The sequence below is a fragment of the Hemitrygon akajei genome, chromosome 19 (assembly GCF_048418815.1).
Source record: "Hemitrygon akajei chromosome 19, sHemAka1.3, whole genome shotgun sequence".
Taxonomy (NCBI): domain Eukaryota; kingdom Metazoa; phylum Chordata; class Chondrichthyes; order Myliobatiformes; family Dasyatidae; genus Hemitrygon; species Hemitrygon akajei.
The window spans coordinates 56,104,924-56,130,793 of NC_133142.1; the positions used below are offsets into that span (position 1 = coordinate 56,104,924).

The 25,870-nt window shown below is 41.0% G+C and overlaps 1 protein-coding gene across 7 annotated transcripts in view; it reads right to left on the reverse strand.

Annotated features, from left to right (window-relative positions):
- dock3 (dedicator of cytokinesis 3) overlaps positions 1-25,870 on the reverse strand; it is a 968,429-nt gene that overhangs the window by 322,542 nt on the left and 620,017 nt on the right. The gene's annotated exons all lie outside the window — the stretch shown is intronic.

The window sequence follows — 25,870 nt, forward strand, 5'->3', positions numbered from 1 at the left end:
AACATTTTTACATTTAATTAAATTTATAAATGAAAGCTATTTTCCCTTTGGATATTAAGTTAAAACTGCCAATTTAACATAGCAATTATTGCTGAGTTACAGTTTTTGTCAGAGGACATCAGGAGGAGGGAAAAACATTCATTAAATGATCTATAGGGGAGAATCTACTGGTAACTGATTACGTAATTTAGTCACAGAATCAGAGAATGCTTTGATAAGACATAAGAAATAGGAGCAGGAATAGTCCATCTGGCCCGTCGAGCGTGCTTTGCCATTCAATAAGATCTGGCCTTTCCACCTACCTGCTCTTTCTCCATAACCCTTAATTCCCCTACTATGCAAAAATCTATCCAACCTTCTCTTAAATATAGTTACTGAGGCAGCCTTCACTGCTTCATTGGGCAGAGAATTCCACAGATTCACCACCCTCTGGGAAAAAGTTATTCCTTTTCATTTCCGTCCTAAATCTACTCCCTCAAATCCTGAAGGTATGTCCCCTAATTCTAGTCTCAGCTACCAGTGGAAACAATTTTCCTGCCTCTCTTATCTGTCCCCTTCATAAGTTTATATGTTTTATACGATCTCCTCTCACTCTTCTGAATTCCAGTGTGTATAGGCCCGTGCGACTCAATTTCTCCTCGTAGTCTCATCCCCTCATTTCAGGAATTCATTGTGGATTTCTGGAAGTACATCACTCCCAAGTTCCTGCCAAATAGCATCATAATTTGCCCTATATCAATTAAATATTTTCCCATGCCTCACACACACAAAATGCTGGAGGAACTCAGCAGATCAGGTAGCATCTATGGAAATGAATTAACAGTTGATGTTTTGGGCCAATACCCTTCATCAGGACTGGAAAGGAAGGGTGAAGGTATCAGAATAAGAAGGTGGGGCAAGGGGGAAGGAGAACAAGCAAGAAGGGGAAAGATGAAACCAGGTGGGTGGGGGAGGGAGATAAATTAAGAAGCTGAAGGTGATAGTAGGAAAATGTAAAGGGCTGGAGAAGAAGGAATCTGATAGGAGTGGAGAGTGGACTACAGGGAAAAAAGATTGGAAAAGAAGAAGGGCACCAGGGGAAGTGATGGACAGGTGAGGTGAAGAGGTAAAAGGCCAGAGTGGGGAATTGAAGAAGAAGGGAAAATTACTGGAAGTTGGAGAAATAGCTGTTAAGTCCATCAGGTTGGAGACTACTTAGACGGAATATGAAGTATTGCTGCTACAACCTCAGAGTGCCTCAACATGGCAGAAGAAGAATTCATGGACCGACATGTAAGAAAGGGAGCAGGGATAGGATCTAAAATGGTTGGCCACCAGGAAATCCTGTTTCTTGCAGATTGAGAAGAGGTGCTTGGCAAAGTGGATTCCAATTAATGTGGAGTAGCCCTGACAGTAGATGACCCTAACAGATTCACAGGTAAGGTGTTGACTCACCTGGAAGGACTGTCTGGGGCCCTGAAGGGAGGTGAGAGAGGATATGAATGGGGAGGGCAAGAGGAACTTCATCCTTGTATGGCAGCAGGAGGATGGAGTAAGCACAGATATCCAGGAAATGGAGGACATGTGGGTGGGCACAGCATCAATAGTGGGCAAATGGAAACTCTGCACTTTGAAGATGGAGGACATTTCTGATGTCCTGGAAAGGAAAGCCTCATCCTGGGAATAGATGTGGTGAAGACAAAGGAAATGGGAAAAGAAAATGGCATTTTTACAGGAGACAGGGTGGGAAGAGGTATAGTCAAGATAGCCATGGGAATCAGGAGGTTTATAAAAGATATTGGTAGACAGTTTGTCTTGAGAGATGGAGACAGAGGTTGACCAAGAGTAGAGAGATGTCAGAAATGTACTTTTTCTCAGATGGTCCATTTGTCTTCACCTATCACCCCTTGAGCCTTTGCACCCAACACATCATTCTCCACAACTTCTGCCATCTTCTCTGGGATCCTACCACTAAACACATCTTTACCTCACCATACCCCCAATTCTCCACTTTCTGCAGGGACAGTTCCTCCCGTGATTCTCTTGTCCATTCGTCCCTCCACACTAATCTTCCACCTGACACTCAACCCTGAAAGCAGCAGAAGTACTCATTCAATGATTTTGATGACATAACTTTTGTGGTCAATTCTGCAGATGATACAGAGATAGATGGAGGGGTAAGTAGTAATGAGGAAGCAGGGAATCTGCAGAAGGACTTAAGGCAGATTGGGAGAATGGGCAAAGAAGAGGCAGATGAAATACAGTGTGGGGAGGTGTATGGTCATGTACTTTGGTAGAAAGAATAAAGGCGTAGACTATTTTTAAGCAGGGAGAAATTCAAAAATCAGAGGTGCTGAGGGACTTGGGAGTCCTTGTGCAGAATTTCCTAAAACTATGGAAATGAATTAACAGTTGATGTTTTGGGCCAATACCCTTCATCAGGACTGGAAAGGAAGGGTGAAGGTATCAGAATAAGAAGGTGGGGCAAGGGGGAAGGAGAACAAGCAAGAAGGGGAAAGATGAAACCAGGTGGGTGGGGGAGGGAGATAAATTAAGAAGCTGAAGGTGATACTGTCAGGGCTACTCCACATTAATTGGAATCCACTTTGCCAAGCACCTCTTCTCAATCTGCAAGAAACAGGATTTCCTGGTGGCCAACCATTTTAGATCCTATCCCTGCTCCCTTTCTTACATGTCGGTCCATGAATTCTTCTTCTGCCATGTTGAGGCACTCTGAGGTTGTAGCAGCAATACTTCATATTCCGTCTAAGTAGTCTCCAACCTGATGGACTTAACAGCTATTTCTCCAACTTCCAGTAATTTTCCCTTCTTCTTCAATTCCCCACTCTGGCCTTTTACCTCTTCACCTCACCTGTCCATCACTGATTCCTGTTGAATCAATGGTAAGGAAGGCAAATGCAATGCTAGCATTCATTTCAAGACAACTAGAACATAAGAGTAGGATGTAATACTGAGGCTTTATACGATACTCATCAAGCCCCACTTGTGGGGCATTGTGAGCAGTTTTGAGCCCCTTATCTAAGAAAAGATTTGCTGGTATTGAAGAGGGTTCAGAGGAGGTTACAAGAATGATTCTGGAAATAAAAGGTTTAATGTATGAGGAGTGTTTGATGGGTATGGGCCTCTAGTCACTGGAATTTAGAAGAATGGTGGGCGAGGGTGGTATCTCACTGAAACCGATAGAATATTGGAAGGCCTAGACTGAGTGAAAGTGGAAAGGATGTTTCTTATAGTGGGTGAGTCTAAGACTAGAGGGCACAGCCTCAGAGTAGAAGGTCGTCCAGTTAGAATAGAGATGCTTACGAATTTCTTTAGTCAGAAGGTGGTGAATCTGTAAAATTCTTTGCCACATTTGGCTGTGGAAGCCAAGTCATTTAAAGCAGAGGTTGAGAGGTTATTGGTTAGTCAGGATATCATAAGTTATGGGCAGAAGGCAGGAAGTTGCAGTTGAGAAGGCAATAAATCAGTCATGATTGAATGATGGAGTAGACTCGATGGGATAAATGGCCTCATTCTACTACTATGTCTTATGTTTATAAAATACTTTCCCACACTGTGTAATCCGCTCCCTCTCCAAATCTATGATAAAGGTCAGGGATTTGTTGTCACTCTCTCCAAAATGTTTACCCACCAAGAGAGTATGGCCTCTCTACATATTGTGTCAAGAATCTGGACACACCCATAATAAATTCTGCCTTATCTAAACCTTTTGCACTGAGGAACCTTTTGCACAGTATTAGGAAAGTTGAAGTCACCCATGACAATAACCCTATTATCTTTGCATTTTTCCAAATTCTGCCTCCCAATCTGCACCTCAGTGTCTGTGTTGCTACTGGGGGGCCTCTAGAACTCTCCCAATTGAATTGCCTTCCTGTTTCTTATTTCCACTCACATTGACTCCGGAGAAAATCCCTCCATGACCTCCTTGTTTTCTACAGCTGTGATTCTAACTCTGATTAGCAATGCCACTCCCACACCTCTTTTACCTCCCTCCCTCCCTGTCCCTTTTGAAATATCTAAGTCCCAGAACATCCTGCAGGCATTCCGCCCTTGTTACAGCCAAGTCTTTATAATGGCCACAATGTCAGAGCTAAATGCTCAGTACACAGAGCTATACGGTGTGTCAGGAACCTTTCCTGGACACATATTCATCGTCCTGATACTTCTCGTATTAAAATCAATACATTTCCACCTATCAAACTGACCACAATTATGTCCTTTCCCCTGCTTATCCTTCCTCACAGTCTTCTGCAGGTTACTTCTACCTTTACACCAACTGTCTGTTCTTCTGACCTGCCACTCTGGTTCCCATCCTTCTACCAAACTGGTTTTACCTTCCCCAACAGCTCTAGCAAACCTGCCCATAAAGACAGATCTTACCTGTCCCTTTAGTACCTTCCCCAGAAGAAATCCCAGTAACCCACAAATTTGAAACTGTGCACCCTAAAACAATTCTTCAGTGACACATTCATCTGCCAAGTCACAAATAAGAGAAAATCTGCAGATGCTGGAAACCTGAGCAACACACAAAATGCTGGACGAGCTCAGCAGGCCAGGCAACATCTTTGGAAAAAAGTACTGTTGATGTTTTGGACTGAAACCCTTCTGCAGTAAATGTCAACTGTACTTTTTTTTTCCATAGATGCTGCCTGGCCTGTTGAGTTCCTCCAGCATTTTGTGTGTGTGTTGCATCTGCCAAGTCATCCTGTTCTTACTCTCACTGGTGTGTGGCAGAGGCAACAATCTAGAGATTATTACCCTTGAGGTCCTACTTTTCAGCTTCCTATCCAACTCCCTATAGTCCCTTTTTAGTGCAGGGTACAGGTGTCCTCCGCTTTATGAATGTTTACTTTACACCACTTCGCTTTTACAAAAGACCTACATTAGTAACCTGTTTTCGCATTACAAAGAGGATTTTCGCTTTTACAAAAGTTTTTCCCATATAAATTAATGGTTGTTCACTTTACGCCATTTCGGCCTTAAGGAAGGTTTCATAGGAATGCTCTACCTTTGTAAAGGGGGGGGGGGAACACCTGTACTTCTACAGCTGACCTCTCATTAGCAAGTACATTACTGGGGATTCTGCTGGGTGGAGACCAAGCAGAGCCCTTTTCTTATTCCTACCTACCTAAATCAGGATCTTCTGGCTGCTCACCCTTCCCCTTTATAATGCTGAGGATCTGATTTGAGATATCCCTGATACCTTTTGCAAACCTCTGTCACAAAATATCCTGCATGTTTTCCTACTTACTCAATCCCCTATCACCACATCTCCCCTCTTCCCTTCTGAGCCACTCAGCTAGATTCAGTGCCAGAGGTTTGATCTCTATGACTTTCTTTGGCTACATCTTTCTCCTCAAAGTGGTACTTGTTATTGAGGGGACAGAGGCACCTTGCACTGGCTGTTTATCCCTTTCCTTCTACTGACAGTCACTCAGTTACCCTTACCCTGCATTGTAGATGTGACTACTTCCATCTTGCTCTTATCTATCACCTCCTCCTTCTTCTGAACAAGCTAAAGGTCACTCAACTCTAGTTCCAGTTTCCTAATACGATGCATAAAAGTTGCAGCTGGATGCACATCTTGCAGGTGTAGTCATCCTGGACACTGGAGGTCTCCCTGTCTTCCTACATCCTGCAAGAGGAGCATTTCACTGTCTGAATTGGCATTTCCATAGCTCCAACTGTGCAGAAAGAAAGAAATTTACCTCACCCATCTTCTCTACTTGCTGAAGCCTCTTGAACCAAAGCCTCAAGTTTGGCCCTCTAATACTGGCCTATTTATGCAATGGCCACTCCACTTAGGACTAACTTATTTTTATTGGCCTTTGCTAATCGCCTAATAAACCAAATAATCTTAAGCCTGCTGAAAAATTCCGAAATGTCCCGCTCACTTTTGTTCGTCATCTTTGTTCTATGTCTCATATTTTTTTATGTCACCAATAGGAATGGATTTTTAATACCTGCCTGTCCCTTCCCTTCACAATTGTAAAAATCTCATCCAGATCTGTTCCATTGTAAGGAAAATTGCTTCAGCTTCTCCAGTCTATCCACATAACTAAAATCATTTAGCAAATCTCTTCTGCATTATCTTGAATGCTTCAACAATGGCAGAACCAGTATTTTACAAAGGTCCATCATGACTTACTTGCTCTTGTATTCTATATTTCTATTTATAAAAAACAGAGTTCTATATTTGTTTTATTTCACTTTCTCAATGTTCTGTTACTTACAACATAGTATATGCCCAAGACACGCAGTTCTTGTATTCCCTTTAGAAGAGTATGTCCTCTAGTATATATTTTCTTCTTATCATTCACAATTCACAGCAATAAATGTCACTTGCCATTGACCTGGCAACTGATCCATCTTTACTATCCTCTTCACAGTTAAAGTACTTTACTATCCTCCACACCCTCAAGTACTGTGTCATCAGCAAATTTGGAGAATGTCCTGTACACCAAAGTCCAATTCATTAGTATATTAAGAAAAGCTGTGTCTTGATATAATTTGTGGCAAATCTACTATACAATTCCTTTGAAGCTGAATAATGACATCATTTTTACTACTGTTTACTATTATTTACTGAATGGTCTTCAGTCTTGAAAACAAGCCCCTTATAGATATCCAATTTTACCACATCACCACCATTTGGAAAGTTGAAGTTGTCATTACCACAATCCAGTTTCCCTGTGAATTTGTTCCACAATAATTAGAAACCTTTAGAATAGTTCTAGTTGTAACTGTCCCTCTAATTTTTAAACTTCCAAACAAGTAGATTCTAAAGGGTCTAGATGGATTCTATTCTTGAAAATAAAAAAAAAACTGCAGATGCTGGAAATTCAAATATAAATAGGAAATGCTAGAAATGTTCAGGAAATTGGGCAGCCTCTGTGGAAAACAAGCTGAGTTGATGTTTCTAGTTGAAGAGTCTTTGTAAAGGTGGATTATTCTTGATCATTCCAGGACATGATCTCTTCCCTCAGCACAGTAACATTTACACAAATCAAAGTGTTTATTTCTACTGATTTTGAATTCCTGTTTTTTAAAAATAGATTTTTTTCCAAATCATTTAAATCTGTTTTAGGATCTCAATTGATAATAACGTTAACCACAAACTCTGGTTTATCCTTTTCCAAAATGTTCTGCACCTGCTCAGTAGTGTTTTGAACCCTGGCACCAAGGAGGCAATTGACCATTCTGGAACTAAGTCTACAACCATACATGTCTGATCCCCTAACTATAGACCCTTCCTTAACAATTGGGCTCTTAAAGTTTCTCCTCCGTCAATGCATAGCTGAGCCTCTCATGGTGCTTTTGTTTTGTCTCTGACTATATAACCCAGGGGAATACGCTCCAACACCAGTACTGATGAGAAGACAGTTCACACTCAGAGGTCTCCTGAACTACTAACTGCATGCACTTTTTTCAGATTCAGATTCAGCTTCATTTATCACATGCATATCATAACATACATACAATGAAAGATGTAATTTGCATTAATAACAATTACACCCAAGGATGTGCTGGGGTAGACTGTAGCGTTGCCACACATTCTGGCGCCAACATAGTATAACCATAATGATCAGAAGAGCACAAGTAGCAAGAACAACAACAGAACAAAACAAGACCCTTTCTCATCCTCCCACCCCATTATACACACAGGCCTCTAACCCCAGTGCAGACTACCTCTTGGCCTCCTCACTTTTCTTTGTTTAATGGTAACATATTCTTCTGTGCCAGTACTAGGTGACTATATTCTAAAATGTACCATTCATAAAATGCTCAGCCTGAACTGACACTCAACCTCAACTGTCCAGTACTAAAATAGAAGAAATATTCTTCTATTTGATGGAGGTAAAAACAATGGCAAAATATATCCATCAGCCTTACAACAAATTATGAGTTTCATAAAATAAAATAGCAAGTGTCAGAAAGTTTCTGTTTTTGAAGATTGAAAATTTGAAGTTTTTGAAAATTGTCATCAGAATCAGGTTTAGTATCACTGACATGGTGTTGTGAACTGGGTTAACTTTGCAACAGCAGTACAATGCAATACATGCTAATTGAGAGAGAAAACTGTGAGTTATGGTAAGTAAATAAATAAACACACACACATATATGTACGTATGTACACATAAAAAGTTATCAATAAGTAGTGCAAAAAAAGTAGTGAGATAGTGTTCATGGGTTCAGTGTCCATTTAGAAATTGGATGGCAGAGGGGAAGAAGCTGTTACTGAATCGTTGCGTTTGTGCCTTCAGGCTTCTGTACCTCTTTTCTGATAGCAATGAGAAGAGGGCAGATACTGGGTGGTGGTAATGATCAACGCCGCCTTTCTGATGCACTGTTTCTTGAAGATGTCCTGGATACTTATGAGGCTAGTACTCAGGATGGAGCTGACTATTTAACAATTCTCTACAGCTTACTTTGATCCTGTGCAGTAGCCCCCCCCCCCCACCCCCGTACCAGACAGCGATGCAGTCAGGTAGAATGCTCTCCACAGTAATTCTGTAGGAATTTTAAAGTGCTTTTGCTGACATACCAAAACATATCGTTTGTTATTTTCATTTCACTAATTCATTTAATGACTCTAATGACAAATTATATCTTTAAAGCCACTCAAAGCATTGATGTGTTAGGTAATGGCTTCATAACAAGTATCTTTCACAAAGGATGACTAGCACAGGAGACCTTCAAAATGACTGTATAAGGATTATCATACCAAATTTGACATGATGAACTAATTTCTTCAAAATTTATTCATTGCATCACTATGACAGTTAATTAGTAATGATTCGGAACTCACTGAGCAACACAGAGGCACAATTTGGTCCTTGTATTGTTTTTAGCATTTTCAATATAATTTATTGTAATGAATACTCTGCCACAAAATTATTTTTAATAAAAATCTATTAAGCAAATAATCTTTCCTATCTGGTCACCCTGTACTTTCAATACTATTTTAGCTCACTTTTCACTGAAGGCACATTCTTCTGCAGAACAATCTGGCCAGTACTTGCAGCTTCCAAATTTTATCAGTCAAGTCCTTGGCTGAAACATTAAGCTCGGTGCTACTGACAGTCAATAACTGAGGTGGACTCATCGGGGCATAGAGGCAGTCAGTGCTTGCTAGAAGGAACACGTCGAAAACCTCTTCCACTATGACTCTATCCTTTACTCCATTACACAGTAACATACTTGGGCCTGCCTTGCTGCCACTCCAAACTGACAAGAAGTTGAGAAGGTTACATCCTACTCAAAAATAATAAAGTCTCCGTAGCAGTTGGTAAACTGGCTGAAATCTTAAAACTTGGCACTGAAGAGGTTTAGAAAAAAATTACAATCTTCTGGCTGTAGTTAAAAGTAGAAAGATACAGCAGACAACCTCAGAGATGTTATATTCAAATGTACAGCAACTCAAACAGTGGAGTATCCCTGCTGCCTGCGATACAGCAAGTCAGCATGAGGAGCTTCTAGTGGCCCAAGCTCTTGTCTTTAGTGCAGATTCCATTAATCTAGAGTGGTAGTGGATATGATTTTCACTGTGTGGCAACTCAAGAAAAATGGAAAGAGCTGCACGAGCCACTATACATAGCTTTCAATGGAGCGTTTAACTCTATCACTTGGGAGAGATTTCTCAAATGCAGATGAACAGGGAATTTTGTCTCCATGTCATGCTTGCTTTATGATGCCATGTGAGTCATGTTTACTAACAAATGGGTCTACAACAGGCACAATATCAGTGAAAACTGGTGTCAAACAAGGCCTTGTCAATAGCCCAACATTTTCTCTTCTTTCTGCGCAGAAACAGTACACTTCACTGTTATGTTTTGTAACTCCAAAACGTAAAAAGTAATTGAAAGGAGAACAAGAGAACCATGAATATGAGTCTAATTCAGTTTTTACTTTAAGCAAGGGGTGCATGCAGCATCATGACGTATGCAATTCATGCATTTTTACATATAACCCGCATGCATTATGCAAACAACAAAGAATGCTTAATTAAACAACATATTCACAATATTATTCAAATATTAAATACACAACACTCCTCCCTGCTTAGCTATTAATAGAATGGATCACAACTTATATACATAGACTATATATACAGTATACTATACAAAACAACTACTATATGATCATCCAAAGCATAGTAAATTTTAAGTTGTCCCATTCAGGCCTGAAGATTTAATCACAGTGGAGGCTTTCTTACTCTTGTGGGATAATGTCTTTCATGACAAGGGGAATCACTCTGTTTGGCAGGTGAGACTTGTGGCTGAGAACAATCTGAGGTTCTGAGGCCTCCTCTGTGATGGTTGTAGCAGTTGAGTCTGGGATTGCAGGAAGTTATTCTGACAGTTCTGGTGACCTTTCTTCTTGAACAATTGATCCTGCTCTCAACTGATTGATGTGTTGTCTACAGATGACATGAGATGCAATCTCCACTGTGTAGAAGAGTGGTCCAGTTCTGTCCTTAATCTTTTTGAGTACAGTACCCACTTTTGTTCATCTCTGTACTCCCTCACCAGGGCTGCTTGTCCCGGAGTGGAACATTGACACTCCTTGTCTGAGAAGCCTTTAATTTGTCTCACTGTTTGTCCTGCATACTTCTTCTGAAATTGGATTTGAAGAGATCCAAGTATGAACGCAAGGGACAACCTAGGAACAGCATAGCCAATGAGTTGTTGGTTGTCAAGTGTGCTGCATTGTGATATGCAAAGAGGAAATTGGCGAGCTTCTGATTCAGTATCAGCGTAGTGTGTTCTGCTGACATTGCTTGCAGTGCCTTCTTTAGACTCTGGACAAACCTTTTCGACAGGCTATTTGTAGCTGGGTGGTATGGTGCAGATGTAAAATGTCTTATTCTATTAATATTTAGGAATGACCGAACCTGTTCCCCAACGAACTGCGGTCCATTGTCACTGACTAATGGAACACCAGTCCTTGAGAAAAAGCTTCTCAACACATCAACGGTGTGTGAGGCTGTAGTAGAGGCTATTGGGAACACTTTGTAGCTGCATCCACTACTATCAAGAAATTTATGCCCATTAATGGTCTGACAAAATCTACATGAATCCTCTGCCAAGGCAATGCAGGCTATTCCCAGAGAGAGAGAGGTGTTGCTCTTAGCATCTTCTGGACATGTTGGCATCTTGAGTAGTGAATGGCAAGCTGCTCAATCTGCTGATCTATCCCAGGCCTCCAGACAAAACTTTGAGCCAATGCTTTTATTTTAACCATGTCTAGATGACTGGTAAGTAACTCCTCTTACACTTTAGCTATCAGCTTGCATTCCCCACCTAAGGCACCCTCTGTCAAGGATGAGTTTATCTCGCTAATGATGAAAATAGGAGAACTGGTGTTTCTGCTACTCATTCCACCCATTTTGGGTGGCTATTCAGAGGTGAGACAGAGTGGGGTCTTTTTTGGTTTCCCTTTGAATCATCTCTGCTATAATAGGACAACTTTTGATTTGTGTTAGGAAGAATATGTCAAGAGGAGAGTTCTCTTTGAGTCATAGAAAAGTCCAGCACAGAAACAGGCCCTTTGGCCCATCTCATCTGTGCCAAAACATTTAAACTGCTTACTCCCATTGACCTGCACCGGGACCATAGCCCTCCATGCCCCTATCCAAACTTCTCTTAAACTTTGAAATCGAGCTTGCATGCACCACTTATGCTGGCAGCTCGTTCCAAACCATCACAACTCTCTGAGTGAAAATGTTTCCCCTCATGTTCCCTTAAACTTTTCACCTTTCACCCTTAATGCATGATCTCTAGTTGTAGTCCCACCCAGCTTCAATGGAAAAAGCATCTTGCATTTACCCCATCTATATCCCACATAATTCTGTATACCTCTGTCAAATTTCCTCTTAATCTTCTACATGCTAAGGAAAAAAAAACTAATCTATTCAATCTTTCCTTAAAACTCAGGTCCTCCAGTCCCGGCAACACCTTTGTAAATTTTCTCTGTACTCTTTCATCCTTATTTACATCTTACCTGTAGGTAGGTGACCAAAACTGCACACAATATTTCAAATTAGGCCTCATCAACATCTTATACAACCAACATAATATCTTCTGCACTCAGTACTCTGATTTATGCAGGCTAATGTGCCAAAAGCTTTCCTTCCGACCCTATCTACCCGTGACACCACTTTCAATGAATTATGGACCTATATTCCTAGATCCCTTTCATCTACAGCACTCTTCAGTGCCCTACCATTCACTATGCAAGACATACCCTGATTGGCCCTACCGAAGTACAACACCTCACATTTGTTTGCATTAAGTTCCTTCTGCCATTTTTAGCCCATTTTTCCAGCTGGTCCACATTGAGCAGCAAGCTCTGATAGCCTTCCTCACTGTCAACTACACCTCCAATCTTGGTGTCATCCCAAAATTTGCTGTTCCAGTTAACCACATTATCATCCAGATCATTGATACAGATGACAAACAACAATAGACCCAGCGCTGATCCCTGCCACACTTGCACAACATAGAACAGAGACGAGTACAGCACAGGAACAGGCCATTTGGCCCACAATGTTGTGCTGAACTAGCTAAAAAGCAAATCAAAAACACCCAAACACCAATCCCTCCTACCTACACCATGTCCATATTCCTTCAACTTCCTTACATCCACTGCCTATCTTAAAAGCCTCTAATGTATTTCCTTCTACCACCATAACATGCAGCGCATTCCACACATCCACAACGCTCTAAGTAAAAAACTTACTTCTCACATTCCCCTTGAACCTGCCCCCTCTCACCTTCAATGCATGCCTTCTGATATCAGACAATTCAACCCTAGGAAACATATTCTCTGTCCGCTCTACCTATCCCTTAACATCTTATCAACCTCTGTAACCATTTTCAAGGAACTTTGAACTTGGATTCCAAGATCTCTCTGCTCAGCAACACTGTTCTTGCCCTTAACAGCGTACGGCCTTCTTTCATTTGTCCTAGCAAGGTGCAACACCTCACATTTATCTGGGTTAAACTCCATCTGCCATTTCTCAGCACATATCTGCAATTGATCTATATCATGCTGTACTATTTGCCAGTTTCCTACACTATCCACAACTCCACCAATCTTAGTGTCATCTGCAACTTTGCTAACCCACCCATCTACATTTTCATCTAGGTAATTTATATATATATCACAAACAGCAGAGGCCCTAGCATAGATCCCTGTGGAACACCACTAATTACAGACCACTAGCTTGATTAAGTACCTTTGACCACTACCCTCTGTTTTCTATGTGCAAGAGATTTTGTCAAACGCCTTATGAAAAATCCATGTAGACAACATTCACTGTCCTACCCTCATCAATCTCTCTCGTCACCTTGTCAAAAAACTCAATCAAATTGGCAGGGCACAACCTCACATGCACAAAGCCGTGCTTGTTCTCCCTAATTAGGCCATGGGTTTCCATGCTCATATATCATATCCCTATATCCAGTAATTTCCCTACAACTGACATGAGTCTATAGTCTGAAGTGAGTCAACAGTCTATAGTTCCCAGGATTTCCCCTTGTTCCCTTCTTAAAGGTACAACATTAGCTGCTCACCAGTCCTCCGGGATCTCGCCTGTGGCTAGAGAGAGCATAAAGATACTGATCAAGGGCCCAGCAATCTTGTCTCTTGCCTCCTTCAATAATCTGGGCTAATTCCTATTAGCCACCTTAATACTCATTAGAAGGCCCAACACTTGACCTCTAAATACCCTAACAAATTTATATATTCAGTACTGATTTCCTGGTCCTTTGTATCATTTCCCTTGGCAAATGCTGAAGCAATGTCCTCAGTAGGTATTTCACTCACATTCTCCGCATCCAAGCAAATGTTTTTTCCTTTATCCTTGAGTGGTCCCACCCTCTCCCTAGTTATCCTCTTGCTCTTGATGTTTGTATAGAAACCCTGGGATTCACAATCCTATTTGCTGAGGACTTTTCATGGTTCCTCCTGGCTTTCCCTCCGGATTAAGATGGCACTACTGAAGGCAGTACGGGTAGTTTGAAAGCAAAGAAATTTGATTAAAAGCATTACTAATAACACTTTTTTTGAAGTAAATTGTGGTAAACTATCACCACAAACAATGAAGAGGTGAGTGAAGGCAAAGTGAATTTGAGAGATGCACTGTGCTGGTTGGTAGGAACGATTCGGAGAGGAGAAGCTGAGGTAGATAAGTTCCGATGCCTGTCCAACTAACCCAGGTGCGAGGATGGATTGTTCTAAGCTCTGAGCCAGTTTGGAGAGTTTGAGAATGGCTTCTTCGCCAGCAAAATCTAGGCTCTAAGTTAATTGCTGGGTGGTTTGTTCTGTACCTGGAGCCATTTGCTGTGGTGGAGCGTGATCCAACGATCTGCTGTTTAGACAATTTAAATGCCAGTTAGGCCGGGGTCTCCACTCTCCACATTGCTGAGGCTGTGAGAACCCCCGTCCACCGCCCAACTGCTATGGGTTGTGTCTGAGAATTTTGTAGTGATTTAGCCCGCTAATATGAGGAACTAATATCGAAGCTTTGGGCTGCTCTGGGGATTTGGATCTAAGGATTCAGTTTGGTTTGGAATGCTTTTGTTGTTGCTCACTTCTATTGTTTACATAATTTGTGTTCACCCATCTACTTCCTGAATTTTGCACTCTGGGTATAACCACCTGATCAAAAGTCTTATCAATCAATTGCTCTGCCTCTCAGATGATCCTTAGTTCATCCAACTCCAGCTCCAGCTTCTTAATGCGGTCTTTCAGGAGCTGGAGTTGGCTGCACTTCCTGCAGGTGTAGTCATCAGGGAGACAATCAGGTTCCATCCTACAGGAGGAGCATTCCACTGCCATATCTGCCATCCTGCCTGCACTGTATTATGGGCAACCAAGACAAATCAGCAATAACAAAAGGAAAAATTTACCTTTCTTACCAGTTTCTTTGGTCTCAGCCTCTTTTTGTCTAGATTCTACAAACTAGATGATCTCTCAGTGCATCATTTACTGAACTGACAATGCTCAGACAACTTCGTTTAAGCCATGTACCCTGAAATGGGCTCCCCTTCTTTTTGATTCCGCTTATGAAACTGAAGACAATTGTTTCAGATCTAAATGTTATTGCATTACTTTCATGATCTCAGCAAGGTCTTGACAGATTGCAGTGGTTGGTAAGTTGATGGAGAAGATCCTGTGAGGCAGGATTTATGAACATTTGGAAAGGCATAAAATGATTAGGAATAGTCAGCATGGCTTTGTCAAAGGCAGGTTGTGCCTTACGAGCCTGATTGAATTTTTTGAGGTTGTGACTAAACACATTGATGAAGGTAGAGCCGTAGATGTAGTGTATATGGATTTCAGCAAGGCATTAGACAAGGTACCCCAAGCAAGGCTTATTGAGAAAGTAAGGAGGCATGGGATCCAAGAGGATCTTGCTTTGTGGATCCAGAACTGGTTGCGCACAGAAGGCAAAGTGTGGTTGTAGATGGGTCATATTCTGCATGGAGGTTGATGACTAGTGCTGTGCCTCAGGGATCTGTTCTGGGACCCCTACTCTTTGTCATTTTTATAAATGACCTGGATGAGGAAGTGGAGGGATGGGTTAGTAAATTTGCTAATGATGATGACACAAAGGTTGGGGGTGTTGTGGATAGTGTGGAGGGCTGTCAGAGGTTACAGCGGGACAGTGATAGGATGCAAAACTGGGCTGAGAAGTGGCAGATGGAGTTCAACCAAGACGAGTGTGAGGTGGTTCATTTTGGTAGGTGAAATATGATGGCAGAATATAGCATTAGTGGTAAGACTCTTGACAGTGTGGAGGATCAGAGGGTTCTTGGGGTCCGAGTCCATGGGACACTCAAAGCTGCTACGCAGGTTGACTCTGTGGTTAAGAAGACATATGGTGCACTGGCCTTCATTAATCGTGGGATTGAGTTTAAGAGCTGAAAGGTAATGTTGCAGCTATATAGGACCCTGGTCAGACCCCACTTGGAGTACTGTGCTCTATTCTGATCGCCTCACTACAGGAAGGACGTGGAAACCATAGAGAGGGTGCAGAGGAGACTTACAAGGATGTTTCCTGGATTGGGGAGCATGCCGTATGAGAATAGTTTGAGTGAACTTGGCCTTTTCTTCTTGGAGCGACAGAGGATGAGAGGTAACCTGATAGAGGTATACAAGATAACAAGAGGCATTGATTGTGTGGATAGTCAGAGGCTTTTCCCCAGGGCTAAAATGGTTAGCACGAGAGGGCATAGTTTTAATATGCTTGGAAGTAGGTACAGAGGAGTTGTCAGGGGTAAGATTTTATGCAGAGAGTGGTGAATGCGTGGAATGGGCTGCTGGCAGCGGTGGAGGTGAAAATGATAGGGTGTTTTAATAGACTCCTGGATAGGTACATGGAGCTTAGAAAAATAGAGGGCTATGGGTAAAGCCTATGTAGTTCTAAGGTAGGGACATGTTCAGCATAGCTTTGTGGGCCAAAGGGCCTGTATTGTGCTGTATGTTTTCTATGTTTCTATCTCCAAAACTTCAGGATGGTGTTAAAAAGGTTAGAATATTATGGGTTCAGAGCACAACACAACAAGTGTGAATTCTTTAAACCAAGCATCCATTGAGGTGGCCACATGATTGACACACAAGTATTATACTAGTGCAGTGAGAAAATTCAAGCAGTGGTGGATGCCCCAAGGTCAAAGGACATGTCATATTTACGGTCCTTTTTAGGGTTTGTCAACTAATATGACAGGTTCCTGCCAAACCTGGCTAACATGCTTCACCCCATCAACTCATTACTGCAGATCAGAAAACTATGGCAAAGACAAAGCAGTGTGAGGTGTCTTTAAAAATTCATTAAGGGTTATATGTATAAATACACGTATTGTATACATCATCACACTACTACATGATACGAACACCTCACTAAAAAATAAACTCAAAGTTAGACCCGCTTTTCTGGACTCCGATATCTTTCTTTGAATTAATTTAATGTTTTGAAGTTACAAAGCATAACAATCACCATGTCAAAGAGCTACTGAGTAAATCTTGTATCTTTAACAGAACCTGCCTCTCTGATCATACAGTGGCTGAATCTGACATTGGAACTGGAACCCCACTGATTTGAATGAGTATTCTAGCCTATCGGTTGGATGGGAAAATGTAACCTGAGATTGTTATCTTTTTTTTCTAATTCAAGATTACAAGATTCAAGTTTACTTATGACATGTATGTTGAAATATACAATGAAATGTGTTGCTTGCATTAAAAACCAACATACCTAAGGGTTCTGGGGGCAGCCCGCAAGTTTCTCCACACTTTCCAGCACCAACATAGCATGGCAACAATGCTTCACAGAACCCAACAAGAGAGCCTGTACTCTTGGCCTCCTGCCTCTCCAGCAGACTTAGATTTAGAAGCAGACACACAGACTTTGACTATTCCAGCAGACTCACAGAGATCGACAGACCCAGGGCTTCTATTTGACGCTTGAATCCTGTCCTCTACATCAACCATAGGACCTGCCAATCACCAAACACCAGGCCACAAACTCCAGATTCACCAATGACGGAACCCTGAACACTAAAGCCTCAAACTTTAACCTCACCGATTCACAAATCCAGAGGGCCATTAGACCTCATTCTTCCTGCCCTCACAGAACTCCAACTTTGGAACTCGTCGACAACTCGCTGACCTTGGGGGAGCTACAAACCTTCATCCACCCTGGTCTGTCGGTTTGACATCCCAGCTCAATACACAGATATCCCACAGCTGTGTTGCTTTCTTTTGAATGCAGAACGGAGACTTATATCTCTAGCCTGCCCTCTAAATCCTTTAATTTCCCTACACTCTTGTCCCTAAAACCCTAACCTGACCCCTAGTTCCACACTCTATCCCCAAAACCATCTTCACAAACCCAAAAAAGCACTTTAAAAAAACTAAAAATAATATTTTACATTACTTTGTAAAAAAATGTTCTTTTGTGTTTAATATTTAGATTTTTTTTCAATTTCTGAACTAGTTAAGGCATCAGACATTTAAACTTTATAAAGCTTTGACAATTTTGACAGAAGGCAAGGCTGTACATCACCCCGTGCCCCCCAGCCCCCAGACTTGACTCCTGTTGAAGGTTATCAGGGTATTCTGAGAATGGGGCCTCAACACTACACTGTCTGGGACCTTCTTACTGCTTTAACAAATGTTGTCCACAGGTGAGATGGTTAGCTTGATTAGTGTCCTGCATCCTGAAAGCAGCTGCAGGTAGGGACTGCAGGAGCTTGTGCGGTGGCAAAATCCAGGTCAATTCATCATGTGTGGGAAAAAATGTGAAAATGATGTTTCATCTCTTAAACAAATTGAATTATAATTTCAGTACGTTCAAGGAAGGGATGTGGCTTTGTTGTTGGTAGAAGCTTTTTTTTGATTTTTAAAGGGTTGTTGTGAAACCTCTTCATATTCATTTGAAATAGGAAGACATGAAACATCGGCTTTTTATTCCTCTCCATAGATGCTGCTTGACCTGCTGAGTTCTTCCAGCATTTTGTGTGTGTTACTCTGGATTTCCACCTTCTGCAGAATCTCTTGTGATTAGGAAGACAGTGGCTTGTTTAATGTTTCATGTGAAAACCAGAATCTCTGCAAATTCAAAATCAGCTCTGTGTTTTAATCATGGATGTATTTAGATAATAAGATGGAACTCCTGGACTTGAACCAGCCTTTTCACTCCAAATTGAGAGTGTTATCAATTGAGAAATGTTAACATGTTCCTTAAAATCTTACTTTAAGAAACATTTTAAGTGTAAAATATAATGAATATTTAATATTAAGTAACATTTGTTTCTGTGTTAGTTATTTTCACTCTGAAGTTGTATATATTGCTTTAGGAAATCAGGCTGAGAAAAATTTCTAAGCTCACAAATTTGAGACAGCTTTAACTTATGTCAGATATTAATGGAGCCAACTGGCTGAAACACATCACTGAGTCCAGCTGTACAGTTAATTGTATTAACACTGTGACAGCACAGGGTACTGACTGGAAAATTATCAAGAGTGACCACATGAGAGACTTGGATTTTCAAATAATACAAGTAACACAAGATGCTTGTTAAATCTAAAGCAAAATAATTTGTCTTATAATCTTCAGTGCATATCAGTCTGTCACAATTTATTTGTATAGTAGAAAGCTTTCATTTTTTCCAAAATTTGTGTTTTTCTTTTCAAAACAGGTTATTGCTAACTCTAGCATGAATATTCTGGCATCTGGTGATGGAAGCTTAATTGTGAGACCAATTCTGAGAAATATTAATAGATAGTGAGAAGTTAATCAAATAAATAATAATCATGAATCAAAATATTTATATGTTAAACTAACTGCAGAGAAAGGGAACAGAATCAGAGTCATTATGGTAGAAACCAATCCATAACTGCATAATAGAATTAATATTAGCCTCTGTCAAGACTGTGCTGGATTATAAGACTTGCTGATAAGAAATGCTCATCCATTTATTCAGCAAAGACAGTGGTGAAATTCACCACTGTGTCTGCCTTCTCCAGACAATGATTCCTGAGATATGTCGGTAGTCATTTTGTAACTTTATCGTCAGTGGATGGTTGGTGCAGTGGGGAACAAGTTGGTAAGGACCTTTATCTGGTGGATGGTAAACGTAAGGCCCATCTATGCTTCAGTGAATGAGTCAACAGTAATTTAGAACTCAACTTAAGAGCAAACAGAAGCATCTTCTGCACACTGCATCTTGACCACTGAGGTTTGGTAACCTTGGTTCTGAAATCTTATCACTATAGTGTTTCAATTTTCCATGAGTTCTGAATATTAGCTCCACTTTCATGGGACATTTCATGGTGAGTGTTATGTATTTAATATTTCAATGATATTTGAGTAATATTGTAAATACGTTGTTTGAGTAAGCATTCTTTGTTGTTTACATAATGCGTTGTGGGTTACATGTAAGAGTACGTGAATTGCATACGTTATAACGCTACTATGTGATACATGCGCACCTTGCTTAAGATAAAAACGAAGTTAGACTCGCATTCCTGGCTCTCTTGTTTTCCTTTCAATTAGTGTTTACCTTTTGGAATTTTAAACATAACAATGGTGATGAGGTATTTTTAAAATGAACCCAAGATGACAACCTACCTGTTTAAGTACAGTGACACATTCAATTGTAAAAAAAAAGTGCAGCGAGAAACGGTCAAGTAAATCCTCATAGATGGATCAGGAGTGGAGAGAGTGAGCAGTTTCAAGTTCCTGGGTGTCAAGATCTCTGAGGATCTAACCTGGTCCCAACATATTGATGCGGTTATAAAGAAGGCAAGACAGCGACTATACTTCATTAGGGGTTTGAAGAGATTTGCTATGTCAACAAAAACACTCAAAAACTTCTTTCCATGACCGTGGAGAGCATTCTGATAGGCTACATCAATGTCTGGGGGGGGAGTGTGGGGGGGGGGGGGGCTACTGAACAGGACCAAGAGAAGCTGCAGAGGGTCGTAAATTTAGTCAGCTCTATCGTGGGTACTAGCCTACAAAATACCTAGGACATCTTCAAGGAGCAGTGTCTCAAAAAGGCAGGATCCTTTATTAAGGACCTCCAGCACCCAAGGCATGCCCTTTTCTCACTGTTACCATCAGGTAGGAGGTACAGAAGCCTGAAGACACACACTCGGTGATTCAGGAACTGCTTCTTCCCCTCTGCCAATTCCTAACCCTCACTTTTAAAAGATATATTATTTTTGTTTTTGCACTATTTTTAATCTATTCAACACACACACACACACACACACACACACACACACACACACACACACTTATTTATTTATTTTTACTTTTTCCTCTTCTATATTATGTACTGCATTGAACTGTTGCTGTTCACAAATTTCATGACAAGAGGTAGGAAACACACTGAACTCAATCCTTCCTCTTTGGTTGGAGAATCTTGCATAAGCAGAAAGTAACATCACAAGAGACCCGATAAGAAAAGTGTCATCAGAAGAACGTATGTAATGGATATGTAGAGCCACCAAATAAAGCAGTGTGGGAGGATGTGTAATCCAAATGGGCTGTAGGAAGTTTTCCAAGACACTGATGACTGTACCGGTGCTGCCTTTTGCTCTCATTTTGAACTCAAACATTTTATAATTTTTGCTGCCAAGTTCTACTTGACTCTTTATTTCTCATGCTTCATTTCTGACACTTTCCCTCATTTTCTCAAATTTTCTATTGTAATTTGGGCAATAGTTTTCCCACCAATATCCATTACAAGCCCACTGATTCCCACAGCTTCATTATCTACTGTTCCTCCCACCCAGCTTCCTGCAAGGTCTCATTCTCACAGTTTCTCCAGCTCCATCCATGTTCTCCATAAGACACAGGAGCAGAATTAGGCCATTTGCCACAGTGAGTCTGCCCTCCGCTACTCCATTATGGCTGATTTATTTCCCTCTCTATCCTATACTTCTGCCTTCTTCCTATAACCTTTAATGCCATTACTAATCAAGGACCTATCAACCTCCACTTTAAATATACCCAATGGCTTGGACTCCACAGCCATCTCATGATGTTTTCCCACTTAATTTCTTTCATGTTTTCCTTTTTTCATAACCTTCACATTCAACAGAGTTACAAACATCTCTGTTGTACTTTCCACACTTTGCCTTCTATGGCACCTTCCCATACAACCACAGGATATACAATCCCAGCTCTTTTACTTAATCGCTTATCATTATATAGTGACACAAGCATTTTCACTAGGTGATGCATCACTTCCCAGGTAATTTTGCTAATTAGCTCCACTGAATTCAGTGCTCACAATAAGGTTTCTTCCACAATTGATGAACTTAATGTAGATTTGGTGAGGGTTTGCAGAAAACCCCTGATCTGCCTGCAAGGGTGACAATGAGCTTCCAGTCACTGTAATTTTCCATTTGGCTTCTTCTCTGGTCTGTCATTGGCCCTTGACACTGTTTTAACAAAATTAATGTAAACTGAGGTACAACGTCTTATCATGTGATTAAATGTGTTGTAGCCTTCAGGACTCAACAATAAATTCACTAATTTTAGATGTTTTGCAGTTTCAGTCAGAACTGTTTAGTTCTGATAAAAAATCATTAAACATATGCTTTAAACATACACTGAAAACACCCATCATCAGACTCAAGGACAGCTTCTATTGCTGAGATATAAGACTTGTGAACCAATTTCACATATCATAAATATAAACTCTTGACTTCAAATCCACTTTGTCATGGCCTTTGTATCTTATTGCCTACTTGCACTGCACTTCTTCTGTACTGTAATAGTATTCCATTACTTTTCCCTTTGCACTACCCTGCATCTATATAAGTTTTGAAATTACCTGTATAGATGGTATGCAAAACAGTTTATCATTGTATCTCCAAATATGTGACAATAATAAACCAATTAATGTTTAACAATTTTTCTGTCTGTACAAATTGTCTGTACAGGATGTTAGATACTTCAAGCATCCTATTTCAGATTTTGTATCCATATTACAACACTTTTTCACTTTGTCCCCTGCAATGCACACAAAATGATTGAGGAACTCAGCAGGTCAGGCAGCATCTATGGACATGAATAAACAGTTGGTGTTTTGGGCTGAGACCCTTCATCAGGACTGGAAACGAAGGGTGAAGGTGCTATAATAAAAAGGTAGGGGGAGGGGAAGGATGATAAGTGAGAAGATGATAGGTGAAGCCTGGAGGGTGGGAAAGGTAAAGAGCTGAAGATGAAGGAATCTGATAGGAGAGGAGAATGGACAATAGCGGAAAAGGAAGAAGTACGGTGATGGACAGATGAGGAGAACAGGAAACTTTGACCTCTACTTCATTGTCTCCTTCTCTTTACACTTTCCCTAGAGGTAAGCTGTGATCTTCAAGCCTTCACCACCTCCCCTTAGCAGGCATCACCATCTTTTGGTCTTTCACTCTCTTGGTCTCCACCCTATGACTGATATTCCTTTGTTTTCTCATCTCATCATCTTTGCTGTAAATTAAAACAAGATTACCTCCTATCTTCTTTCTAGTCTGATGAAAAGTTAATTCTATTTCACTTTCAACAGATGCTGCCCGACTACTTTGAGATTCATTTTCTTGCAGACATTTACAGGAAATAAATACGGATTACTGTGTTCAGTTCAAGTCATCTCTTTATAGGAAGGATATACAAGTTTTAGAGAGAGTGCAGAGGAGATTTACTGGACGCGGTCTGCATTAGACAGCATGTAACATGAGGATAGGTTGAACAAGCTGCACTTGTGTCTTTGGAGTAAGAAGGATAAGAGGTGAAGATGATAAGAAGCTTAGATCGAGTGGATAGCTGAAGACTTTGACCAGAGTGGAAATGGCTTATACAAGTGGCATAATTTTAAGGTAATTGGAAGAAAATATAAGGGGGATGTCAGAGATAAATTCTTTACACAGAGAGTGGTGAGTGCATAGAACACCCTGCTAGTGTGGTTATAGAGACGGTTACCTTAGGGACATTTAGATAGGAGCTTGGATGATAAAAAAATGGGGAACTATGTATGAGGAAAGAGATAGATTGATCTTAAAGTAGGTTAAAAGATTGGCTGTTGTATGCTATGTTCTGAGCTTGATAAATACCCTAAGCACCTTATGATTTACTCCTAGTTTGGAAAGAAATGGCCATGGAATAAAGGATTTTCTGATAATCATCTTCCAAAATTGTACAGATTCTGGAATAGTTGACACAGATTGAAAACAGCAAGTGTGGCATTAGAAAGGAGACAGGGTAAAACAGGGAAATTCTCACTTCTTAGTATGACACTGCATTTGGAAAAATGAAGAATATTTTATAAAAACTGATATTAAAATACTTAGGAAGTAGTAGTATGATTGAGCAAAGTGAACATAGGTTTATGAAAGGGAAATCATGGTTGACTAATCTATTAGAGCTTTTGTGAATATATATAGTACTATGGCTAGGGTATGCCAAATTAGGGTGCCTAAGACTTTTGCACAGTACTGTATTTGTCAATATGGAGATCTAAACCAGTTTGTATATCTGGTGGGAGCAGAGAATGGTGAAGATGGCGGGAGGGGTGAGGGTCAGGTGGCAGTGGAGAAGTGCTGGTGGGGGAGGGGTTTGGTAGGAGTGCAGACACACCCACCCCTGAGGTACAAGACAAGGTCATTTGATTCCAAACAATTGATTTATTGATCATTACAGGATGTTTCTCTCATCCTTCCCGCTCCTTCCCCTTTCTCTTCCCCTTTTCCCACCATGATTTTACTCTCCTTGCCCTCTTCTCATTCTCAGTCCACAATAAAAACTCATATCAATATTAAGTTTATCATGTTATGAATGTGAAGCAACTCTGAGGGGCCAAAGGGTACAAAGTCACCCCCTCCTTTTTGAGAATCGCAAGATCGCTATTATTTCGGGTCTGAGATCCAGGAAATGAGAGAGAGACATCCAGAATACACAAGGTTTGGCATGTGTCCTGACTTCAGCAGAACGGAACCACTGATAACAGCCATTGTCTCTTGGAGAAGGAATTGTGTATTGAGTACTGTACTATTCATTGAAACCCCTCAGGGGACAACCAGAGTGGTCTGGTTGAGGGATTGCATCATCCCAACCTGATTGACATCTGAGACCCCATGAGTGAGGATAAAAGAGGGGTCTGGGGAACAACCCCTTGAGACGCACCAGGAGAAACGCTGGAAATCCCGTGACAGCGTTTAATAGTGAAAGCTGGTGGGGGCTCATGTGCGTCCTCCCTTTGCCTGGGGTGGCGAGCTCACCACGGAAGAACGGTTTAGCTAAAGGAGAGGTCACAATTGAATGGCCACGGCAACGAGACACCTGATGGATTGAAATCATAAAGGAAGGTTGGAAAAAAACCCATAGCGGTAACTGTTCCCATCCTATCTCTCTCTCTCCCTCCAACAATTGCAACCCCAATGGCTGCAGCCTGCATGAACTGAGTGAACTTTATATTTCCATCGGACAATACATTATCCCCTAGACAATGATAGAGCTTATTTCTTATTGATTATTATTATACCCGCTCTTTTAGATTTAGTATTGACGACGTATATTATCTGTATATTTACATTGATATTATTTTTGTGTATTTTTACTAATAAATACTGTTAAAAATAGTATCATCAGACTTCAACGGACCTCTCTATCTTTGCTGGTAAGTGACCCAGTTACGGGGTTCGTAACAATGTGGGGGCTCATCCGGGATTTGATACCAAATTGGAGGGCCAGTAAATCGGGCTTTTAAGTCCAAACTTGGATCTGGTTGCGCGGGTAACCAGACGGGAAACCAGCAAAGATGGACGTAGACGAATTCATAGAAAACCCGACTCTGGAGGCGCTAGAGGCTGCCACAAAGTCGGACTTGATAAATATTGTGAAAGGACTAAATCTCGCAGAGGTGAGGTTGTCAATGAAAAAGCGGGAGGTGGGGAAGGCCATAACTCAGTATTATATTGTGAAGAATGGGTTTTTGGCTGAGGTATTGGAAAATATCCCTGAAAAGGCACCAGCTAGTGGGATGGCTCAGTCAGAGTTGGAAAAATTAAGGTTGGAGCATGAAATTAAGTTAAAACAGCTGGAAGCAGCTGAAAAGGAGAAGGAAAGAGCCGAAAAGGAAAAAGAAAGAGCCGAGAAGCAAAGGGAGCATGAGCTCCAGCTAAAGGAGTTAGAGGTGAAGAGGGAGCATGAAATTGTTAAAACAGTTGGAAGCAGCTGAAAAAGAGGAAAGGGCCGAAAAAGAGAAGGAAAGGGCCAAAAAAGAGAAGGAGAGAGCTGAAAAGGAGAGGGAGTATGAGGAGAAGAAGAAACAGAGGCAACATGAGTTGGACATGGAGAAGT